A 12222-nucleotide genomic window follows, 5' to 3' on the forward strand; every position below is an offset into this window, starting at 1 on the left:
TATTCCCTCACACTCAGATGAATGACATAGGATTTGCACCAGGGGAAGCTAAGCCCTGTGTCCTGCTGATACTGATTTTGGACTCCTGTGCGGTGGCTGCAAGTAGTGTGAGGCATGCTGCACAGGGGGGAATGTCACTCCCAGAGCATTTATTTCATCACGGTTAGATTCACAGATTTGCAAGGCTTACAAAACAATGCTGTTTGGCCCCCAAGCCCCTCTCTGCTCCTGCCACAGAAATATAAGACCACCTGCTTTTCCCCTGTGCAATTTGCATCTGACAAATCCTTTCCAGCCTCCTTCAAAGAAACACTTCTGCCCCCTCTGATCCCCACCCCCGCTTCCCCCAACAAGCACCACACATGCAGTGGCCAAACCAGTTGGATCACTCTGGGAACTTGCTCTGAAAAGTAGCAGGGAGGGAACATAAGCCTGCTGCCTTAAACAATCAGGAGCAGCAGTAACGGAGGGGTGGGGGCCAGGAAAAAACCGGAAACCAGCCAGAAACCTGCCAATAAGCAGTTCAGCCTGCTGGCAGTGGAAGGAAGGTGTATCGCACAATGGTTGATATCCTCAGCTGGTGAAAACTGGCTGTAAAATTGCTGGCTGTGACAGTGGCTTGTTGGTTGACAATCACAATCCAGGAAAACAAAGGATCTTTCAGTCCCATCCTCCAGCTCCCTGGGAAATCATCTTCCAGCTGAGAACTAAGCTGTGTCAGGAAGCAGGCCTGGCTCTCTAGAGATTGTGGTTACCATGAACACATGAGAACAGTGACTTGTCATTAATTGAGCCAGTGGGAGGATTAACATTAGTAATTTCATCGCATGAGCAATATGCCATGTGTGTTGGTATTCACCCCTAGGCTCCATTGCATTGGATGCTCTACCATTGCACAAGACGACACAGCCTCTACTCTGCAGTCTACAATCTCATTCAAAGCAGTATGCAAGTGAGAATTGCAGCCAGTAGAAAGGAAAGAAAGATCATGGTAAAAATAAGATTTGCCTGGCTACATGGGCTGGAATCAGGAGTGTTGTTAAGTAAAAACACTTGGAATAATTAACTGACTGGATTCAGGTGTCCCTGATTGACTTTTCTTGGAAGAATCTCCACAGAAGTAAGTCTAGAACAGGACTTGAAAGGAAAAGAGATTAGTCATTTATCTTAAAACAAAATTTCCATAATCTGAAATATTTTGAGATTTCAAACATTGGTTTTGTTCCATGTCAAAACAACAGTGAGACCTTGCAGCATGTTTCACAGTGTAAGGCTGTCCTCCTAATAGGGCATTCACGTTCAATGCAGAAGACTCAGGGGCTGCATCTACACGAGACACATTAATGCTCATTAGCCTAATTTAATGTGTATAATGCACACACATCTACACATGCATGCCCTTAATGTGCATTTAAAATGGCGAAATTAGGCTGCATTAACACACATGTAGACACAACCTGGCACTAACTTTAGTGCTCACTAGAATTAAATTTGCTTAATGCTCACTAGAATTAAATTTAGTTGAGCTTAAATGCATGTGTAGACACTCCCAGGGTCAAGTCCTTATTTCTTCAGAGCATTAACTTTTACCTGGGTCTCCCAGGTAAGTGCCATAACCACTGAGTTATTGGTAGTTCTGATGTGAGTTAGTTTCTCTCACCAGACTACACCAGACATGAGACTCCATACCAAAGAAACTTTTTCCATGAAAAGTTTGATTTCAAGGCATCTGAGCTTTCAAAAAATACCCCACAATGCTTAATATAAAAAAAAACCCCTCACCCAGCTCTTATAGTGACTGTAAAAATCAGATCATGGAGTGGGACTCTGTTCACAGGGGCTGGAACAGCAGAGGCACAGGTATATCTATGAGGGAAACAGACAGGCATTGAGGTAGCTTTGCTGCAATGGTGGACAAGAAAAGAAGGTGAGAATCAAATCTTGATTCCAAATCAATGGAAGATGAAAAGCCAATGGAGAGACTGAAAGAAGAGAGTATCTATGATCAGAATGAGCACCCTGCCTTGGAAGGTTAGAACGAGCAGAGTTTTCACCTCACACGGACTAGCACAAGTAGCAGTGTTGCTCTCTGTTATACCAAAAGGCATTGGCAAGCACTTTACCAAGTGGCAGAGATCTAGTAAACCTATTATAGTTCAGAGCTCTGTTCCTCATGACGTGGGTGCTCCTGGGTTAAACTAGGGATAAACTATAGCTCATTGGGCCCGCCTGCATGTCTCTGTATGGCAACATTGCTATGGTGCTGTGCTTTAGTACTTACTTTTGAAAGTACTAAAGCACAGAGCAGCATGGGTGGTTACTGTGCCATGTGTATGGCGCATGGTTAGATTTCACCGCTGTGTTGCCATAGCAGCGCACTATACCAGGGAAGCGCACCCCTACGGTGACATAGCTGCAGATCATGTGCAGACTGTCACTATGTCACTATAGGGTGATGTGTAGATGTGCCCATTGTATGTTAACTCATTCCATGTCATGTTTCCTCTAACATGAATACCCATCCAGGCCCAAAGGTTTGATCAAGATTTGAGATGAAATTTTCAGAAGTCTTTAGTGGGTTGAGAACCTAAGTCCCAATTAGCAAAATGGTTTGGATGCTTAAGAGTCTAAGTCTCACTGAAGGTAAAATCAACAGTGACAGCAAATGCATAGCAAACGCCCAGGTGACTCGAACAGGATTAGGTTCTTCCTCTCCTTGGTTACTGGCCATAGCCTTGGCACAATCAAAGAGGAAACTCAGGAACTTATCCCAAGATGCTGGCACAAGACTCTGAGAGTCTGGCTCATGTTACCTGGACATTCATGCAGGACCTGATCTACTGACCCATAAAACTCAGTCCCATGCCTCACTGTCAAGAATGAGCAGATAACCTGAGACATAACAGCAGACCTGAGGATTGCAGTGCACCAGCCACAGAACACGGAAAGAATCAGGTAATTTGGGACACAGTCCTGTATTTTGCGGCTGTGGGTTCCACGCACCAAATCAAAACACATGCTAGCTCTGTTGCCAGGCTGAATTGGTGGTCCCGGGTGCAGCACTACTTGTTGATCCCCAAGAGGAGGTACCAAATGGAAATGGCTGGAAGTGATGTAAGGAACTGGTGAGAGCTACATCCACCAGCTCTGCTACAGCACATTTCAGCCCAGGATCTCAAAGCATTTTACTGGAATTTGTTTTTTTAAGGCTGAAATTTTCAATGATGTCTAGCAAAATCTCCCATTAAAACTAAGGTCTCAGGCTCAGCTGCTCTGTACAATAGAAAAATATCCTCCCTACCATTTTACAGGAAGGAAAGAAAAGACAGGAAGAGGGGAAGTGACTCAACGATGGGCATAGAACCCAGGTTTCCTGACTCCCAAGTTTCTGCTTTCACCACCAGGCTCTGCTTCCAAATGATGTGCCGATGACAGTCTTGAAGGGAGTCAATTGCAGAGCTAAAAGTAGAAGCTGGGAGTCCTGGCCACCAGTCCTGGGGTCTAATCTCTAGACCATGATCCTTTCCAGCTCAGACGGGCTCCCTTTGCTACCAGCCCTTGAGGTTATATTCTCATGGGTTCTGATTGATACCAAATGAGTTTTGGTTCCCATCTCAACATTGAATAAAGAATGACTGGGTGTATGACATCAAAAAGCAGTAAATTTCCAGGCACTGAGGGAAAAATACAAGGACGTGCCTCAGCAAGTACCCATGGGGAAACATCTGCAAAGCATGAGAAGCAAGTGAGCCAGCTGCCTCCAAAAATCCCACATTACACAACGACAGTCCAACAGCACATGAACAGTTAACTGCAAGTGTGTGTCATGCCGTTGGAATGTGCCTGTTCTTTCTTTCACCTATTGCCTCCTGCGGGAGGTGTATTCCTGGGGCCGGTTTCTCATGGAAACAATTCTTTAAAAGCAGTGAAGCCGCAAAACATCCCCCTGACATTTAACTCTGCTGGTCATCTCATTAATAAAAGTAGTCACCAGTGCCCCAGAGGGGTCTGAACCCATATCATTCCCTGATGCTAACTGGGAAGAAAGCACCTTGCTTTAACAGTTACTGCCTTCTAACTAACTCTGTTTTGCCTCATTTCTCTGTCTCTGTTTTTTCCACGTGTATAGAAAAAACCTCCTCAAGACCTACAAGACTCCTATACCTGCTTCTCCTTTCTTCCTGCCCTATGCATAATGTATGTAACCATATATTCCATTTCTATTCTGACTCTCTTCTTTTTCCTTATTTCATCTGATTCTTCGCTGCTACTTCTTGCTTTTTTTGTCTACAAAATTCGTAGCACTGTAACTAGACTGATATAGCTGAATCCCAGTGTAGATTCAGATATGGTACCAGTGTGCTTTGCTAGTCCCATTCAAGAAGGCAAATAAAATACAGTGGGATAAGGCACCTTTAGAACTGCATCCATGCTGAGGATAGTGCCAGTTTAATTATTTCAGGAGAAAACCCACTCTTAACTGAAATAATTATACCAATACAACCTGTTCAGCCTCAGCAAGAGGAGACTGAGGGGGGATTTGGTGGCTGCCTACAAACTCATCAGGGGAGATCAACAGCAAATAGGCAGAGCTCTTTTCTCCCCAGCACCACCTGGGGTGACGAGCAACAATGGTAATAATCTGATGGAGAATAGGTTTAGGTTAGAGATCAGAAGGCAATATTTTACAGTTAGGGTGGTCAAAATCTGGAACCAACTTCCCAGGCAGGTGGTCCTCGCCCCTACCTTGGGCAAATTCAAGAGGAGGTTGGACAATCACCTGTCTGGGGTCTTGTGAATCCAGCATTCATTTTTGCCAGTGGCAGGGGGTCAGGCTAGATGATCTGATCAGGTCTCTCCTGACCCTAGCTACTATGAAACTATGAAACAACCACTGTAAGCTAACAGGCCTGGCCTTTGGGAAAAGTGGCCTGGGAAAGGTGACCTGGCCTAGGAAAGGTGTTTTAGCATAAACCTAAGGTGTGAGTTTAAACCAATACTGTTCTATGCAAATTGTTTTCCATGTGGACACCCTTATACCAGACTAAATGCATTACCTAGGCATCAATATCTATATAGCTGTAGCTGTATAACTGCTAAACATATTCCCAGGTACACCAGGCCTCAGTTGATTCAAAGACTGTAAGACCAAGGCGGGGAGTGGGGCAGAGCTGTGTGTGAAAATCCAGGGACTGGCATCAGAGTGAGTGTTGTGTTGCAGGTTGCCACTGTTATACATTAATAAAGCTGGCTGTGAAGATCCCAGGACTAGCATAGCAGTGAGCATTGGTTGCAAGTCAGCAGTAAGGTGCATTAGCAGAGCTATGTGTGGAGAACCCAGGATTGGCATAACAAGTGTTGTGCTGCAGGTCAGCTGTGAGGTGTGTTGGCAAAGCTCTGAGGAAGCTAAGCAGAGGATATTGCAGCATGGATTAAGTTCCATTGGCTGAACTGCATGGGGAAGCTTCCAGAGCTACTGTAGATAGGACAAAATGAAACCACCTTAATTTAAAGCAAAGTTTCAGGAAAAAAATTCTACCTGTGAGGATAATGAAATGCTGGAATAGACCATCTGGGGAGGTGGTAGAACCTTCTTCAGGAGAGGTTTTTAAGAACAGGTTGGACCATGGGTTGGCAGCCTACTGCTCACAGGCCAGATCCACCCTGCCAAGGTATTTCATTCAGTCCACAAAGTCCAGACACTGGTGACAATTCACTAGTGTGGGAATTGGGGTCACAATTCAGAAGCTAGGTTGCAGTTGCATCAGTGGCAATTTGATAGCATAGGAAGCAGCAGCAGCAGTAGTGGTTGGATTGCAAGTGGCAGCCAACCTGAGACTGAGCTGAATTATTTCAGTCCAACACTCCTGAAAGGTTGCTGACCCCTGGGTTAGACAAACATCTGTCAGGGATGCTTTAGCTATATTTGATTTTGCCTCATTGTAGGGGGAGCCACTAGATGATTTCTGGAGGTCCCTCTTCTAGTCCTATATGACTATGACTCAATGATACATGTATGTATATAGAATCTATATACAACTTTGCTTTTGTTGTTAGTCACTCATCTTTGTACACGTTGCGCTCACCTTTATTCCACCTACAATTGGCCTTTTCTGTACTCTTTAGATATGCCTCAGAACAGCACTTGCAATATGTGCCAGGTGCCTGGACAATGCCATGTGAATTAGTGTCCCCTACACAGGCTGTGGGGTTCATGGAGGTGATTTATGTGTCCTTTAGCTACAGTTCTGCAAAGGGAAATGGTTGTAGCTTATGTCAGCTACAAGAGAGATGAGATTTTCCAAGGGCTTTGCTTTGGTTTTCAGTGCTCTTTACCACCTCCCAGCTGCCAGTCACTCACCTAGCACTCCAGGCAAAAAGGTGGTTCAGCATTGTTCCACTGAACTCCAAAGAGAAGCTTCCAGTGAATTAGTAGGCAAAAGTGTAGGCAGTGAGGGTCATAAGTGCATAAATATTATAGGGATTAAAAATATGACAGGCATTCTCTAAAGGTGCATTAAAAATGTGTCAGCCTGAGTAATACAAATATCCTGGAGGTGTCAGGAATGACTCCATAATTAAGGCTGTGCTGAGGTTTAGAACTGATTTCCAAGGGATGTGGTGCGTTGTCTCTTCCAGACTGGATGTCTTCTGGGTGAATGGGCTTTAGCCAAGCACATGTCACTGGGCTCAGTACTGGAACATTCTCTAGCCCAGAGCTTGTCAGCCGGGGGTACACATACCCCTACGGGTACTTAAAAGGGTCATAGGAGGTAAGCAGCACAGCCTGGTCATGTGGAGAGCAGCGGAGTCTGGATGATAAGTCTGTTATGGGGGAAGGGGCATGGGGGAGATAGTGGGGCTGGGGCAAGGGCTGCCCAGCTGGGGTGAGGCACAGGACTGAGCTGCACAGAGGAGGTGGCTGCTGCTGCTATGCACACCCCAGGAAAGCATAGGAGGCATGTGCCCCCAGATCTGCACATGGGGTGGGGCGGGCTGGGGCCAGGGGCTGCACCAGGCTCTTCCCAGTAAGGGTGTTAGGCTGGGGTGGCACCAAGCTCTTCCTGGCAGGGGCTGGGCTGGGCTGTGCTCGGGATGGGCAGTGGTGGTGCTAGGAGGGGGAGCTGGGGGGGCTATGGCAAATTCTGGAGTGACTGCAGCCCTTCCTGTAGCCCCCTCCCAGCACCACCACCGCCTGCCCCAAGCCCAGCCCAGCCCAGCCCCTGCCAGGAAGAACCCAGCACAGCCCTGGCCCCAGCCCACCCGGCATGCAAATTTGGGGGCATGCGCCCCCCGTGCTTTCCAGGGTGTGTGCAGCAGTGACATCCGCCACCCCCTGTACCTCCTGGATGAGCTGTGGCTCCATCCTGCGCTCTGCCCCAGCTGCACAGTGCCTCCCCCTGCTCCAGGCCCAGCCCCAGTCTCACTCTCTCCCTCCCTCCCTCACCGCAGAAGCCTAGGTGAGCAGGGCTAAAGGTGCAGGGGTTGGGGAGGGCTGCAGCCACTCCAGAATTCACCATAGCCCCACTAGCCCCTCCTTCCCAGCACACTGCCACCCACCTCGAGCACAGCCCAGCCCCTCACCAAGAGCAGCCCAGCACCAGGCGCAGTCTGCCCACGCCCCACACACAGATCTGGGTGCACATGCCCCCTCCCCCCATGTCCTCCTGGGGTGCATGTGGTGGCAGTAGCTGCCCTCACCATGTGGCTCAGTTCCACACTCTGCTCTGGCTGGGCAGCCTCTGCCCCAGCCCCAGCCCTAGCCCCACTCTCTCCCCCACCTCTGGGGCCTCAATCTGCTCCTCCTGCAGCAGCAGCCCACCCTTACCCTGTGCACAGATCCAGGAGCACACGCACCCCATGCACTCCTGGGTTGTGTGCAGGAGCGGGAGCCATCCACACTCCCCGCACCCTGCAACTGAGCCACTTGCAGCTCTGTCCCATGCTCTGTCTCAGCTGTGCAGCGCATGCACCAGCTCCACTCCCTCCCTCACCGCGGGGGCTTTGATCTGCACCCCCACCTTTAAAAACAAGAAAAAAATATAAACGGATGTGTGAGCTAAAATGTTGAGACAGAAGGGGTACACTTGTTAAATAAAAGTTGAAAACCCCTGCTCTAGCCCGTATTGCCAGGAGGTCCAACCAGAAGGTTTCTTCTGGCCCTAACATCTATGAATTTGTACTTAGTCTGGAATTTTTAAAGGAGCCCAAAGGTTAAGCATACAAATCCCATTGACATTTTTGTCATTCATTATGGATACCTAATTCCCTCAGGTTCACCGAAATTTCCAGTCCTTAAAGGAAGACCAAGAACACTTCATTTCACACTCTTATAATGAACATTTTTGGCAGTCAACTCAGTCATGCTGCCGGCTGCCACTGGCTTTTCTGCACTATTCATTTGTTAAAGGAGTTACTCATATCTATGAAATTCAAATGGTTCCTTTGTAACACGGTAGCCCAAGAGTCAGAGTGTTTTTGCCTCCTTTTAGCTAACAACTGCAGTCTGCAGAGTTTGCATTTCACAAAAACATACACACACTGTGTACTCCCTGCACTGTTCCACATTACTCCCGTATGAACAACACCCTACAAATTACCACCCACTTTGGTATACAAGCAACCCTCACCATTCGTGGGGGATACATTCTCGTATCCCCTGAAAACGGCGAAATCCATGAAGAAGGCACTGCGTTCATGAACGCAGTGCCCCTGGCGGTGTGGGGGAGTGAGTGGGGGAATGGCGATGGCGGTGACGGGGGGAGGGTGGTGGCAGCAGCAGGATCACAGCAGCAGGAGCCTGGCAGCAGCAAGCACAGAACTCCTGAGGAGCTCCTGGAAGTGTATAAAGTATATTTAAAACGCGGGCTCAGCATTCGCAAATATTTGAACCTACGAATGCCGAACCCGCGAATAGCAAGGGTTTCCTGTACTACATATATAGTACACACATGAGGACAACTTCACACTACACCATCTCTCTCACCCACTGCCATATAACATTTTCATGCAGTCTCATAAGATAGAAGCCAGGGTCCAATTTTCCTGTATTTTACCTAAACATAAACTTTCTGACTAACAAAGAAAACGATAAAGCGATGATCACTAGGAATGGGCCAGGACTGCTGAAGTGTGCTGTCTGCATCTGCCTAGAGACAAACCCACTCGGGTATTTTGAGATCCATGTTGGAACCAGAGGAGCTCTGGTTTTCTAGACTGATGCAGCTCAAAACTGTGGGAATCCCCCAGGAATTGGCAATGAGTGGTCAGCTTTATGGGATCCAAACCTTGAACATTAAACCAAACCCAAATTAAGTCTGGCCCAGGTTTAGCTCCCATCACCCTCTTATCCAGCTGTCTTTTTCATTCAAGGATCTCCAGCTACTTTCAATCTAAGCCTCACAATTCCCATTGAAATAATAGGCTAATAACACAGTCCACAACTGGGGAACCTAGGGCACAAAGAGGTTGCCCAAGGCCACACTGTGACTCAGCAGCAAAACTGAGAGTCCAGGAATACCACGTCTAAGACCCATTTTCTAACTCAGAGACAAACACATGGCCTCTAGGGCTGGAATCTGCTTCACTGTAAGCCCCAATGCAGGTCCTGTCAAAGATCAAGGCCCTAGCAGCAGAAGTATTTCCATTCCAGGGGTGACTTGGCAAGAAGACAACAACTTGTTCTACTGTTTTCTTGTCACAGGTAAAACATATTTGTTGCCTTAAAGCATTTTGCTTGCTAATGATACATTTAAATAGAGAGAGGTTAGAAAATGGAAAAGCAAGTATGATCCCTCCCTCCCTCCATTTCTCCCTCCCTGCCTCCCTCCATCCCTCCATCCACTGTGCCTAGAGCCTGTGGGCCTTCTTCATCAGTGCCTTTCCGCACTTTGCAGAGAAATCTACATTTGGGCAGATGAGTGTAAAGTGGGAGTGTAGTGCTCTTACATCAGAATCCTCCAGTCACTTATACTGATGGAAAATTTGGAAGCCAGTAAAGACTCAAACCCTATTGAACTGAATCTAATGAACCTCTGTCTCTAGTATTTAAACACACGAATAACAATACATCTTTCTCTGGTGGGATCTGCTTGGAGATCCTGTCTGGGAAGGCACTGTACATGTGCACAGTCAAAGTGTGACATGCCCATGTCCTTGCCACACACCCTGACATGACCTGGAAGTGGCACCTAGTGGCAGCAACACAAAAGCAAGCCCACCCAGCCTGGCACCCCTTGTACAAGCTGTTCCTCACCAATAGAACTGGTGATCTCCAGTGATGGCTGTTGCAGGGGGCCCTGCCTACGTGTATTTTTGTCTACCACTCAGAACTGGAAGCATCAGCAGCCTGCCCTTTCTGTGAGGAGGTGGTAGAAGATACTCTCTTCCATATCTTCCTGGACTGCATCCCAGCAGCAGCTGCTCCCTGCTGTCCTCAAAGTCCTCTTTGGTTTGCTGGACTTGCACTTCTCCAAGACTGTGTCCATCTTCTCTATCCTGTACCAAGTAGCTGAAGGGAACGTGATCTTCCTGACCAAATTCCGGCTGGGACAGGCCAAGATGCTGCTTCTGAACGGCTGCAGAAAAAAACCCATAGGGGTCAAATCTGAGGACACCCTCCAACTCTTCTACTTCTTGGACCCAGCATGCATCACATTTGAGTTTGGACATGTCATCTTAAAACAAAATGTGGAGCAGTTTATGTTATGCTGGGCCACTGAGTGGAGACTCTACCAGATGGAAAATGGACAACTGGTCCTAAACGTGCACTCTTGTGATGGGCGTGGGGGGAGAGGGTTTCACTTTCTAGTGACATGTTGTTTTTGCTGCTGACAGGTGTTGCATGCTGAGCCTCTGGGAGGGTCACATATTTTTGCACTTTCACCTTTTTAATATTTTTATAATAAAGATTTTTAACAAAGTCTCTCCCCCACCCTTCTTTCCAGTCTGTAGGAGAAAACCCTTGACTGATTATTAGAGGTTTGAAGATTATTTATTTACAGTGTCTTTGTAAGAGTACAGTTTGTTAAGGGTCAGCCTAGTCAAGCCAATGCCTCTTTCATCTAGTCTTGAGTCTGGGAAGTATCTTGGGCTAGTAGGTGAAGTGTGGGTCAAGGAGCCAGGCTTGCTTGCTGTCCCTCCCTGCTACTGACTTCCTGAGTGCTATATCACTAGCATTCTAGTGCTAGCCAGGCTAGCCAGGCTATGCTGGCCAGGTGAGCTCATGCAAAATAGACCAAGGTGCAGAGCTATGTAAGTAGCATGATACACTGCATCAATAAAGCAACATAGGAGCTGTTCATAAAAGGTGTATAGCCAGTGTTCATAGCTGTAGTGTAAAAAAACAGATTGAGCAGTTAACCAGTTTGGTCCTGGTAAATGCCGGAGCTACAATCCTGCTTTCCCTTTGGATGTCACTGAACCACACATGGCTTGCCTACCACAACAATGTGGAACAAAGGACAAGCAGGGAATGGCTCACCACCTGAAAACCCAGAAAAAATCTAATGCATGATTCCCAGTTTCTATCCCCACTGGTGACCTATCACTTTTCATAGATTTCATAGGCATTAGGGCTGGACAGGCCTTCACAAGATCATCGGGTCCACCCCCCTGCCCAAGGGGCAAGCAGTTAGCTAGGGTCAAATGATCCCAGTAAGATAGGCACCCAAGTGTTTCTTAAAGGAATCCAGAGTAGGTGCCTGCACCACCTCTGCGGGGAGTCTATTCCAGGCCCTGGGGACTTGGACAGTAAAGAAGTTTTACCTTATATCCAGTCTCAAATGGTCTTCCAAGAGTTTGTGACCATTGGACCTAGTCTTCCCATGGGGTGCCCTGGTGAATAGACGTTCTCCCAGTTCCTGGTGCACACCCATTATATACTTATAGGCTGCTACCAACTCACCCCTGAGCCTACCCTTTTCCAGGTTGAAGAGTCCCATGTCTCTCAGCCTCTCCTCATAAGGCTTGCTCTCTTGTCCTCTAATCATTCACATGGCTCTCCTCTGCAGTCTCTTGAGATTCTCCACATCCTTTCTGAATTGTGGAGCCCAGAACTGGACACAGTACTCCAGCTGTGGTCTCACCAAGGCCGAGTAAAGTGGGAGGATGATGTTCCAGGTCTTATTTGAGATGCATCGGAAGATGCAAGCCAGAGTTTCATTTGCTTTGCCGGTTGTGGCATCGCATTTGTGGCTCATATTCATCTTGTGGTCAGTCATG

The sequence above is a fragment of the Alligator sinensis genome, unplaced genomic scaffold, assembly GCF_000455745.1.
Source record: "Alligator sinensis unplaced genomic scaffold, ASM45574v1 scaffold495_1, whole genome shotgun sequence".
Taxonomy (NCBI): domain Eukaryota; kingdom Metazoa; phylum Chordata; order Crocodylia; family Alligatoridae; genus Alligator; species Alligator sinensis.